The 13,191-nt window shown below is 39.3% G+C and overlaps 1 protein-coding gene across 5 annotated transcripts in view; it reads right to left on the bottom strand.

Annotated features, from left to right (window-relative positions):
* The window catches only part of hecw2a (HECT, C2 and WW domain containing E3 ubiquitin protein ligase 2a), a 53,186-nt gene extending 45,090 nt beyond the window's left edge, over positions 1–8,096 (bottom strand). For 3 of the 5 annotated variants that reach the window (XM_042426413.1, XM_042426418.1, XM_042426416.1), the window contains exon 1: positions 7,502–8,096. The gene's annotated coding sequence lies outside the window, so the exon portion shown is untranslated. The remainder of the gene's footprint in view (positions 1–7,501) is intronic. The other 2 variants (XM_042426417.1, XM_042426415.1) reach the window with 1 other exon arrangement.
* Between the last annotated feature and the right edge of the window lie 5,095 nt (positions 8,097–13,191).

Raw genomic sequence — 13,191 nt, 5'->3', positions numbered from 1 at the left:
ACTACATATACCTGGAAAGGTTTAATAAAATAAACACACAGCAACAAAAAATGCAATAATTTATTGATAACAAATAATCATTCTTCCACCAAGCAATGTAGTTCTTCAGCTAAATTTAGCAGAATGGTTGCCATGCAACACATAGACGCAGTGGAAAGCATGCTAATCAGGCTAGTCAGGCATGCTTAAAGATTGGGATGATTATCAACTAGTGGTGCAACGGATCGTAGTTGATCTGTAATCCGTACGGATTGCCCCCCACGGTTCAGCACGCATGTGAACCGTGGATTAATTGCAAAATTTAATGTCTCATTTAAGACAAAGTAAACAAACTGCTGTAGCTACAAGTCATGGACAGACAGCATGTCACTAACAGGGATTTTGAAGAGCAACGACCAAACCAGTATTTAACGGGTCGGAAGTAATATCTGCAGGTATTTTTACACGCTGTTCAATGTGCTGCTGCTGAGCAGCTAATTAGCTACATAGCTGCTAACTGATGTTAGCGGTGCACTTTTCCTGTGAATGTTTGTTTGGTTCAACAAACTAAGCTGCAGGACGAGACGTGTGCTCATGTTTGTAAGTTATCAAGTTTTGATGATGTGGACACAGGCTGTTGTTTCATTCACTACCCTGTTTAAAGGAGGAAGGTATCATGCCTCATATTGCAATTTAATTTAACAACTGAGCATTGAATATTTATACATTTTAAGATTTTATTTAACATTGGACATCTTGAATGCATTTTCATTTAAGACCATGGGAAAAAGTTCCTTTTATTGTTTTATTTGTCTTCCCCCTTTTGTCTTTTTTTTTTTTTGCTGATCCATGACTCAAACCCGTGATATGATCTGAACTGTGAGTTTTGTGATCTGTTGCACCCCTATTATCAACATTTATCTAGACATCACCATTAATTGTGCAATTGCTGAAGTAGTGTTCAATGTTAGCACTCCGCTTTGCTGGTACAGGGGTGTTTGACTCTGGACAGGTGCACTGACTTTATACAGGGAAAAGTCGCCGCAACATGGTCAGTCCTATCTGCTGACTCTTCAGCGCACTGCCCCCCAGAAAACAGCGTCTACCTCCGGCAGGGAGAGTCAGGTAGGTTACGTTGTGTACTGATGGTGATTAAGTGATTTTGGGCAAAAAACTGGACCTTCACAATGCCTTTGTTGCTTTCCACGATGCATGGTGGGTCAGGACCTGTCTTTCTTGACTATTCCAGCTCTTTAATTTATCTCATTAACTTCAGCATGTCTCCTTTCTTTTTTTTATCTTCCTCCTTTATCCTGTCCATGTCTGTCCACCATTCATCCATGCTTAGCCCACCCAGTAAACCAAAATTCACAACAACAAAATCTGACATTTTGAAACAATTTGTACAGGGGACTAATTGGTGCAGTAATACTGTTGTAATGTGGTCACAGTTGTTTGTTTATAGAGTATTGTACAACGGCTTCGTACGCAGCTCAGCCACTCATAATCAAGGACCAGAACTATCCGTTTTATAAAAATGGATTCTGACAGATCTTCAAGAGATATTTCAGCTGCTAAACAGACTATTACAGTTCTTTTATCATGCCAGTCATTGATTGTTCTGGTCATTTCTTTTTATTTTCTTTAACACATAATTAAGACATATTCATAGACGTTTTTCTGGTCGACATCTTCCATCAGAACCACCAACAAACCAGAATCACTGAGAGCTTATGAGAAAATCAACATGAAGTTGTTTTTGTGCCTTAAACTGTACAAATCTCAGAAGTAATGGCTGGAAAATGTTCGTTATTCCAAGAAGGAAATCTACTGGTTAGTCAGAGTGCAGAATTAGCCGTGAGCTTCAGACATCTGGTCAGAGTCCAGGATTTTATGAAGGTAGTGGATGATTTTAAACTGAAATTGCAGAGGAAACGCTTGTTTAAAGGTCACTCTAAAGCTTAGTCTGTTACAGTGATCAGTTAGAGTTTAGTTTTAGTGTGCTTTTAAAAGTGATGGCTTTGGGTGGAAAATGCATCACGTTGTTATGTTTATAATCCTTCAGACAAAAAAATCCAACAAGTGATTAGAATCTCTTTTCATGACCCTGTGTGGCTGAACAATAAGACTGATTAAATCCTGTACTGACATAGCAGGATTTTTGTTAATGTTACAAATATAATTATCAGAATGACTGAGTCTGCCCTGTGCAGCAAAGAGCATTTTTTATGCTAACCTTACTTTTTACTTTCTATGACAGCGTTACTGTTAACATTTTATGCTAATGTTACTTTTTTTACTTTTAATGCTAACATGACTTTTTATGCTAACATTACTTTTTTACTTTTAATGCTAACATTACTTTTTATGCTAACGTTACTTTTTTTTACTCTTTATGCTAACATTACATTTTATGCTTATGTTTGGCATGTTTTTCATGCTAACATAGGGATGTAAAGTAGGAGGGACTGCTGGTTACAGAATTGTTTTCCGTCATTCTGTATTCCTATTTCAAATATTTCTTGAAATGATCTCCTCGGTGTTACTGAACATAGAAACTCAGTACTCTCCCGGATAATGTAACAATCCTATAGGATTATATTAACACCACCAGTTTCAATTATTTCAACTTTGTTTCTGAGAAATCAAGTTTTGTCTGTGATTTTGGCAGATGGCTGGGAATACTACAATACCCATGAGCCTCTGCTGCTTTTGCTATGGCGAAGATGGCACAAATCAGAGTGATAAATTCAAAATGCTTTTTTATTGAAGTTACAAGCAAAACGCAATGCCATAGTTGCTGAATTCACTCAAAAGTGACCCAGAAATTATAAGTAAACTGATTCAATCTGTAGATTGTAAAATCAGTTTTCTCAATGCTGTAATCTTCTGGCTGTCATTAGGGGTGCACATGACCAAATTTTAAGCTTGGTGATTGGCTCTTTCTTGCTGAAATGCACCTTGGGAGTCATAGTTAAATTCTACCCCCAAATTTTTTATAAATAAAGTCCTATCCCATAGTGGGAAGAGCTAGACGAGCACCCGGAAGCGCCCAGTTAAGGAAGTACAAATCCTGTTAATTTTTCCCATATACAATGTTACATTACTCACAGTTTGAGCTCTTCTAAGGCTTGGATCGGCATAAAACTCTACCGATTAAATCATCAGTTCAAAAGACAAACAACTGTGTTAAAAAATATCCGGTTCTTTGGTAATAAAATAATAGATGATAAAGCAGCGTATGCTCTATGGCATGGCTATGTTGTGAATGACAAGTTGCTACCCCGGCCACAACGTTGATTATGTAACGTAACTATGGTATAACCCCAGACTCACAGAGTATAGGTGTAGCTACTGTGTTTTAAGTCAATGAAAGTTAACTGTGACATTTTGCTCACCTAAAAAAGTCTTGTTCAAAAAACTTCAAAAGACTTCAAAAGACAAAAAAATTCAAAAGACCCTCTAAGGAGTCAGATGGTCAGTTTTTCCGGTGAGTACATTGTTTAAAGTGGACCTATTATGCTCATTTCAGCTGTAAATTTTTATTTTTGGACTCCACTAGAGTAGCTTGGGATGATTCAGTTAAAAAAACTCCTTATTTATCTCATACTGGCCCTTTATGCAGCCCCTCAATATACACAATTTCTCTTACACTCCAATTTAGCTCCTGTCTCTTTAAGGCCCCCCTCCCAATGAGGCCACTCTGTTCTGATTGGTCAGCTTTACATATCAGAGTCGTGTAACCGTCAATGCAAACCAAACATTTCCTGCTTCAAATTAAAAGCTTCTCAATGACTAACTAATGGGAGCCTTTTATTGTGAAGAATTTACAGGAAGTAAAAATGTGTTCCTCACTGAATTAGCGGAGCTTCGTTAGCAGCGCTAAAAACCACAGTGAGATGTTTTATGAAGAGCTGCAGACAACCAGCACACCTCCAACAGATAAACTACTTATTTTACTTTTCTGTGCTGTGTAATGGCGTTGTGGCTTGGCGTAACTACTTCCTGAGCGGAGCAGGGAACTTACGCGCTGTGCACGTAGCAGATGTCCATATAAAGAAATCCGTCACGAAGTGATGTCAGATTGGGCCAAAAGTAGAAAAAACCGTTGGAAACCGAGCGTTCAGAGCAGTCTGAACCTACTGCTTTTTGCTCACAGGGATTACTGCTACATACGTTTACCTCGTTATTTGACACGTCGGCCACTTTTGACATGATCATCCGTCATTGTGACATTGTATATATGTCTGAAAATAAGGAAAAGCATAATACCTCCCCTTTAATGGTTTTAGATTGTAAATGCACCATGCTAACCAAGCGAGCAGCTAGTGCTATGGTCATCGCCACCCTCCCATCCAAATCATGGATGTATAAAGAGAACTGGATACAGGAAGAGCGCCAGGCTTTGAATCAAATTTGACACAGCAGCCAAACCGTGTAATTACGTCACGTGATGCACACTGGCCCAAAAAGACTTTTCTCCATAGACTTACATTGTGAAAGAGACGTCTGTAAATCAGCGGATACATTTTTTTGAGCGTCACAACCCCCGCGAAATGACTTGTCTCACTATCAGAATTAAATCCATTCGCTCCGATTACATTTCAAAAGCCTAGAAGAGCAGCATGATTGAATTGTTTCATCCCAATTCAAGCTAGCCGGAGGTCTAAACCGGAGGTTGCCGGCTTGGCCAGCGAAAGTCACTAGTACACATGCTCTATGGCCGCACAACGCGGAAGATCCAGATACTTCCATACTGGAAGTTGATTTTTCTTTTTGCTTCATGCACCACTGAGCAACTTTCATAGGAATGAACGGGGCCCCGCCTCCGACGCTGTATCCAGTTCTCTTTATACATCCATGATCCAAATAAGGTCACTTCTGGCTCCAAAAATCAAACATGGCAACGGTCAAATCCAAGATGGCGATGGTCAAATCGCTAAACACGAGGCTTCAAAACAGCAGTTCACAAACCAATGGATGACATCACGGTGACTACGTCCATATTTTTTACAGTCTATGGTTGAGATAACTGATTTTAAAATCTATAGAGTGAGTCAATTTACTTTTAATTTCTGGGTCACTTTTTTACTTTTTATGCTAACATTACTTTTTTTAGTTTTTATACTAAGATTACTTTTTATGCCAATGTTATTTTTTTTCTTTTTGTATCACTGTTACTTTTTTTTTTACTTTTTATGCTAACGTTCCTTTATCGTTTTTATGCTGCTTTTGTGAGGGAGGCTTCTTTGTTTTTAACTCGTGCTCCTGAGTGATCGTTTGGGACATTCAGTTCATTTCTCACTGAATGTAGAACTAACTTTATGTAGTCTGTGTTAGCATTATCTAGTTCAAGATTAATTTCACCTCGCCTGTGAAGGAAGGAGGATCAACAACATGATATTTTATAGAAACTTTTAATTTATTTTGAGAGATTTTTATTTTAGTAGTTGGATAGTGCAAAATCCAACTGGTAATATAAAAGTCTCTCTCTTGAAGAGCTAGTTTCTATAAAACATGTTGATCCTGCTGGCTTTCCAGACAGTCAGGGGAACTTCTGGTTTATCAAGTCTTTTTGTAGCATTTTTTTTTGTATGTGTTTTTCCTTTTGCAGCTGTTTCTTGTTCGGGAACGCTCTTTTCTTAATGCTTGTGTTTTCACATTTAAATGTGATTTAGTATTTGTGGCATTTCTTACATTTGAAGCACATTTTTCTTAATGTTTATGCTTTAAAAACAAATGTACTTATTTCAAATAATATACCTAGAAGTCACATCCAGTCATCTGACCGGCATTGACAGTCTTAGACTAATAGCATCATCACTTTTAATAATAATTATAATAATGCATTTAATTTGTACTGTACTTTTCATTTGCAGTGAAAATCCACAGTGCTAAATCGTTATGTATTAAATTTTTTCTACTAGGTTTAGTTTTCTCTTTACATTATTACATGTTACTTTCTATCTCTTGGTTGTATGGTGCTGTTATGAAACCCTGAATTCCTCTTGGGATAAATAAAGTTTCAATATTTGCAGCATTTCTCTCTATGTTGTTTGTGTTTACACTTTTGTATGTATTTTACAATTTGTAGCACTTTTGGATTCGGAGCGCATTTCCTTGACATTTGTGCTTTTGGTTTTGTATGTGCTTTGTCTTTACAAGCAGTCAAACACATCAAACACAGACATCTTTTCTACCTAATTCAACCTCAGCTCATCTAGAAAACAGCTGGTTTTCATGTTAGCAGAGCTTATGATGGATTCTCAAAGTGACCTTTCACCTGCTTTAATCTTCCGCTTTTGTGTGGGTACTGGAGTATGTTGGTGGCACAAAGGATAGCTGCTGTTATAAGGTGTTGAACCTGCCTTGAAACATGAGTGTGCAGCACATACTGTAGGCAGATAGGAAGTAGTGTGTAATTGAAGGTCTGTTCAGATGTACAGCCAGCTCTTTAAATATTAAAAGATGAGGGTCAAAGAGGATTTCTACATCGATCTCCTTTGCTTCATTAAATCTACCCATCCATGACTCAAAAACTTCACACATATATTTACTCATCAGTTATCAGACTCATCAGCAGCTGACATGAGGTTTTGCGTACAGCCTGGACAGCAGTCAGAACCAAACATTAACAGGTTCAGATTGTTCCCTTGTCAAATTCTGTCAAGTGAGGAAAGTTGTTTTTTTTGTGATGATCCGCAGGGACAAAAATCGAGCAAAACTGTATTTTTGCTTGTTCCAGTTGATCTCAGATAACAGATTTGCTTAATGTATCATATTTTTGAAAAGCTGTGCATGCTTGCAGTTTTTTTTTTTCAGATTTCAACCTACCCTACCATGAAAGCAGATCGCAGTGAAAAGCAATTTATGCACTGCAAGATCTCAAAAGACACTGCAGGCCCATGTGATTGGATTTTAGCAACCAATCCCAAATATGGCCAAAAAAAATCTTTCATTTTACTTGAATGCCAGTGGGCTTACAAGTCTGAACTGTGTTCATGTGTAAACACATAGGCCACTTTCTGAACTAGTGGGCATCTCAGCATCTCAGAGCAAAAGAGACGTGAAGGTAACCCCCGCTTGTGGCAAAATCACGTCAGCAAAAAATCACGTTACATAACACTTCGTCTCCAAGTTTTAATCATTTCAAATCAATCTGTGCGCTGCCGAGGCCGCGCACGGCCGCTTTGCGCACATGACTGAGCAGGCCATATAGGGACCGCACTGTGTGAATGTGCAGGTGTCATCGCTCGCTATTGGATTACTGTGGGAATTCCCTACGTCATTTTCTTTTTATGCATCTCCTTCACAAGACGCATGCATTGAAACCAAAATCAATCAATTAACCCCTTCAGCGCAAAACCACAACAAGCGCAGAATTAACATGAAACGATGCTGCGGTTGTTTTAATGACAGATTCTGCTGCTTTGAGCATCATCATCATTATCATTATCACCATCGCTGCTGGAAGCCATGAACACCTACTTTCATTGACGGCGCACTGGGTGGCAGAGCTTACCTTTGGCGCAGAGGTGCGGGATGGAGGAAAACGGTGTACGGATGATGACAGCGCTGCCACCAACACCTGCCCAGAGCTTTCTGCGCGGAGATATCACGGTTTAGGTCGTTATCCCTGCAGTCCAAATGAGGCGAGACGGGCGGGGTGCCGCGCTAGGGCCCCCCCTCCCTCTCAGATCCCGAGCCAGGGCAGCTTTGGACTCGGAGTCACGTATCGAGACGGTATCCCTCCTCAAAGCTGCGGCGCTGCAGAGACACCTCGGCCCTCTTCGGTAGCAGCGCCCAGAGGTGTGCGCATAAAGTCCTCCACCACCAGCAGCACCACCACCTTCCTGCACTCTGTCCGCACAGGAGGCTGCTGCTGTCGGCTTCAGGCGAGCGGCTCATGCAGGCATCGCATCGTTATTCTTCCCTCTCTGCATCGCAATGCGCTGCAGTCAGTGCCGACGTCCTCCCACCAGTGCCGGCAGATGCTCAAAATCTGACTGGGCAGAGCATGCAACCGCTGTCAGTCCAGAAAAAAAAAAACCAGCGGAGGATGGCGTAATGTTTGGTTATTGGCAGCAGAGTGACTCTCCTTGCTGGGGGCTGCGGAGGGATTTATTCAAATGTCCGTGGTGCCTGAGATGTAGTTTTTTTTTTTTTTGGATAACATATACTCAGTGGTGGAAAGTAACTAAGTACATTTACTCAAGTACTGTACTTAAGTACAATTTTGAGGTACTTCTACTTTGAGTATTTCCAGTTGACTTTATACCTCCACTCCACTACATTTCAGAGGGAAATATTGTACTTTCTACTCCACTACATTTATTTGACAGCTTTAGTTACTTTTCACATGAAGATTTGACACAATGGATAATATAACACGCTTTTAAAATACAACACATTGTTAAAGATGAAACCAGTGGTTTCCAACCTTTTTGGCTTTTGACGTCTTATAAAAAGCAGTGTGTAGTCGGGGTCACATTTCACATGTCTATGAGTTGTTAACAGCTTCACCAAATAGTGATTTTTACCTCTAAACTTCTCACATGCTTTCATTTCAATAAATGTTCAAATGATCCAATATTTCACCAAAAATCAAATATTAGAGAAAAAGTCCAAAAACTGAAAACAGATTTGTGTATCAGAACTTTGTTTTTTCTTCTTTCCTCTCCCATTAATCATCTCACGACCCCTCAGATTTGTCTGATGACCCTTTGGAGGGGCCCGACCCCTAGGTTGGGAACCACTGGACTAAACTAGCTAACTGTATATAAAGTAGTCGAAACTAGCTCCACCTCCAGCAGCTACAACAGTAACATGCTGCTCTAACACTGATGCTTCACTATTAATAATCTAATGATGTCATATATAATAATATATCAGTCACTACTTTTACTGCAATACTTTAACTACATCAAGCTCATAATACTTATGTACTTTTATTGTAGTAGGATTTTTCATGCAGGACTTTTACTTGTCATTTTTTTACATTGCTGTATTGGTACTTTTACTTCAGTAAAGGATTTGAATACTTCTTCCAGCACTGCATGTATAAGTATATTAATGTGGCAAAATGCCACAGTGGGTGGTGACTCAAGACCTGTCACATAGACAGAGAGAGAGGCTCTACTGAATTCAGTAAACCTGTAGAACAATTAATGCACAGTTAGTGCTGCTAGCATACTTGCCCTTCAATTGACTTTCTTTTTCAGTTTATGCTACTTCATACACATCAGAGTTAAATAGTGTACATTGTACTACATACATCTGAGAGCTATAGTTACTGCTTTGCAAATTTAGATTTCATATACAAAACCTATGATCAATATGATGTATTGATAAGAGATTTAACGACACAAAATTACACAAAGGATACAAGATAAATAGATAAAAATATAGATAGATAGAAAATAGCATCCAACACAACATTAAAATGCTGTTTACGCTGTTAAATTATAATAGTAACACTCAGAAAGGGGCCACTCTGCATAATACTTTAATGATAATACCTATTTTTCTTCAGTAAACTTTTGAATCCAAGACTTTTATGTGTAATGGAGTATTTTTGCTTTGTAATATCGTGTTCTCAAGTAAAGGATCTGAATTGTTCTTCCACCACTGATAGCAGCTCATCTTTCAAGTCAATTTTATTCATGTATCCCAATATCACAAATCACAAATTTGTCTCAGGTGGCTTTACAATCTGTCCAGCAATACAACATCCTCTATCCTCAGATCCTCCATTCAAATAAGGAAAAACTCCCTAAAAAAAATTAACAGGAAGAAACCTCAGACAGAGCAACAGAGGGGGGTGGACAGACATGCAGTAGATGTTGTGTGTACAGATTATACTAAATATCAGAATTACAGAAGTACAACACGGACAGACAGGATGGATTCATAACATATATGAAGAATCAGGAGGACGTCGAGCAACTTCCAGGTAGACACAAGTAAATTAACCTGTTGTAGACTACACATAGACTATATTATGACAGGAGTTTTCATATTTTATATTTAAAAATGGGCAATCACTTTCCACCAGTTTCAAACAAGGCACCTGTATAAACACAATTAAGTAATCACAAGGAGTGTGCAGCCGTGTTACTGTCGCAGACCACAAACACACACGAACTGGCAGGGACGTGGAGCCCCCCAGTGGCCGCTAAGCAGAGGTGCAGCAGGTCTCCAACATTCAATGAAACGGCAAACTGAACATACAGTGCGAATGGTGCAGGTGTTCAGTGGTGGAAGAAATACTCAGATCCTTTACTGAGATAAAAGTACAAATACAGCAATGTAAAAATACTCTATTACAAGTAAAAGTCCTGCATGAAAAATCCTACTACAGTAAAAGTACCTAAGCATTGTCAGCTTGATGTAGTTAAAGTATTACAGTAAAAGTAGTGGTTTGGTCCCTCTGACTGATATATTATTATATATGACATCATTAGATTATTAATACTGAAGCACCGGTGTGTAAGGCAAGTTTATTTGTATAGCACATTTCAACAACAAGTCAACTCAAAGTGCTTTACATAGATTATCTTATTGTACTTTTGATCTATCCCTGGTTATTCTGTTCTCCTTTCCTCTTTTTCTTAACTTCTCTCATTCTCTCAGCTGCACTCATTTATCCCTTGAAATTTCCTCCACCGCAAGAAGAAAATATAAAACAAAAAAAAGTATTAAGAAATGCATATTCTCTTATATCTGCTCCTGGCACCTCTGCTCTCCTTTACTCCTCTGTTCTTCACTCCTTTCTTCTCAACATGATTTCATCTCATCTCTTTTCCTCTTCACCTGCTTTCTCTACAAGTTTTCACATCTCATTTCTTATTTTCTCCTTCATTCTTTTCCTGACTTTCTCTTTCACTCCTCCCTTTTCACTCTTCCACTTTCTGTGGATGGCAGCTGAGGTTGACTCCTCATGAAAAACTTTATGTCCATAGTCCACAGGCTAGTTAGATAGCTAGCAAGCTTGCTTACTGAGGTGACACAACTTAATGACACATGACACATACAAGACAACAACACCCCAAAAAGTAGCCTAAGGGAGACCACAAACACACTCAATCACACAGATGTTGTCTTGGGTCACTTCTGGAGATATTACATAGATTTACTTTAATTTCCTGGAGATTTACCCTAACCCAAAAATCAGATTTTTCCCAACTGGGGACACGGCTTTGTCTCCAATTGAACAAGCCACCCCCAATTAACTGGTCCTGTCTGAAATTTGGCCCAAAAAGTAGCCTAAGGGAGACCACACACACACACACACACACAAATGTTGTCCTAGGTCACTTTTGGAGACATTACATAGACTTACATTCATTTCCTGGACACTTTCCCTAACCCAAAAATCAGTTTTTCCCCACACACACACACACACACACACACACACACACACACACACACACACACACACACACACACACACACACACACACACACACACACACACACACACGGGACTTCCAGTAAAGGAAAGGGGAGGAGCAAACAGGGAGGAAGTCAAGTTTGTCTCTGAAATTTGTTGAGTTCTGAAAACTCTTCATGCAATCATCAAAATCACAGACTGAACCTGCAGTATTTATTGATCTTCTCTGGTGTCACAGAGAGCTCAAAGAGAAATAACTTACTATCAACATCATTAGTTAGGACTAGAATGTGATTTATCATAACTAGAGACAGATGGGAGGGATGAAACGGGATGAGGAAGTGATACTTCAGGAAGCCTGACTTTTGCAGGCACTCTTGGTTGACAGTTTTCACACCACTGTTAATAAACCAACCAAAACATGTAAAGACACCAGAGTTCATTGAACCACAGCAAACAGGTGAGCTGTGAGAGCAGAAGACTAACTGGACCTTGTGGTGCGACTGCTTTGTCGACTATTGTTTGAGATTGGACTTTTATTCTCAACATTTTAGCCAGAAAAATGTAAATTCTAATAAGTACATTTCTTTGACAACTGAGAATACTCGATCCGAGCAGCTACTGAGTAGACTTGTGGTGAGCCGTTTTTTATTGAAGATCCTCTTGAGTTTCTCTGACACTTAAACGACTGCAGCCAAACTGGGCTTTTTGTCAAATGAGTCAGATCCAGTAGAAACACAGAATGAATTTCTACTGGCAGACAGACAGAAACACAACTGTTTTCTTATCAATGTTCTCTGATTTTATCAGAGAGCCAAGATGACGGAGATGGACCTCCTCAACATTCTGGACGATTTAAAAGGCGATGAATTTGAGACGTTCAAGTGGCACCTGAAGTATGAAAAGGTGGGCAACAACATCCCACCCATCAAAGAGAGCCAGCTGTCGGAGGCAAAGAGGCAGGATGCGGTGGATCTGATAGTGCAGAAATATGAAATTACTGGAGCTGTGGAAGTGATCAAGAGCATTTTAAAGAAGATCAGCAGGAATGATCTGGTGAGGGAGTTGCCAAACATCAACTCAGGAGCAGAAGGTCAGTCACAGGAAGAGACAAACATGACATCACATCCAGACATCCAGATCTGTGAGGAGAAACAGCCTGTGACTTTATATTTTTCATAAAGTTACATACAGTCCAGACAGTAAGTATTTGGTCAGTTACACATACTCATTTTTTGTTCTTCAGGCTCTGTGCTTCAGCACATTCAATTTAAAATAAAATAATTGATACTACATCAAAGGCTCAGCTTTAATTGGAGTACTTTTATGTCAACATAGAAAGATCTGTGTGGGAGATATAGCCCTTTGTACACATAGTGCCTAAATTGCAGGGGTTCAGTAATGGGACAGATACACATGAAGTCAGACTAAATGATCATATAATGACACAGACATAACTACGCAAACTACCCATGGTAAATCTGGTGATATCTCCACTGACCAACAGACACTGGCAGCTCTGTGACATACAGTACTGGTTGGTACAAGGCTGGTTTTACTCTGCACTGGTAATTTGGGAAGTTGTCACCAGATAATTGAAAGATTGTGGGTGCAACTGTGGAAAACATGAATGAACTCTTGTCAATTGGGCAGTGACATAATTCTGACAGGTAGTTGCTACAAAGTAACCGTTACTGGTTACTGTTATCGGGGTTGGGGATCAGAGACACTTTGTGTTTCACTATGAATGAAAAGTACAGTACAAATTCAATGCATTATTTTATTATCTTTGTTATTTCCCCAGGTAGATTTCTTCTGGA

The sequence above is a fragment of the Thunnus maccoyii genome, chromosome 11 (genome assembly GCF_910596095.1).
Source record: "Thunnus maccoyii chromosome 11, fThuMac1.1, whole genome shotgun sequence".
Classification (NCBI taxonomy): domain Eukaryota; kingdom Metazoa; phylum Chordata; class Actinopteri; order Scombriformes; family Scombridae; genus Thunnus; species Thunnus maccoyii.
This window is presented reverse-complemented; position numbering and strand designations above follow the sequence as displayed.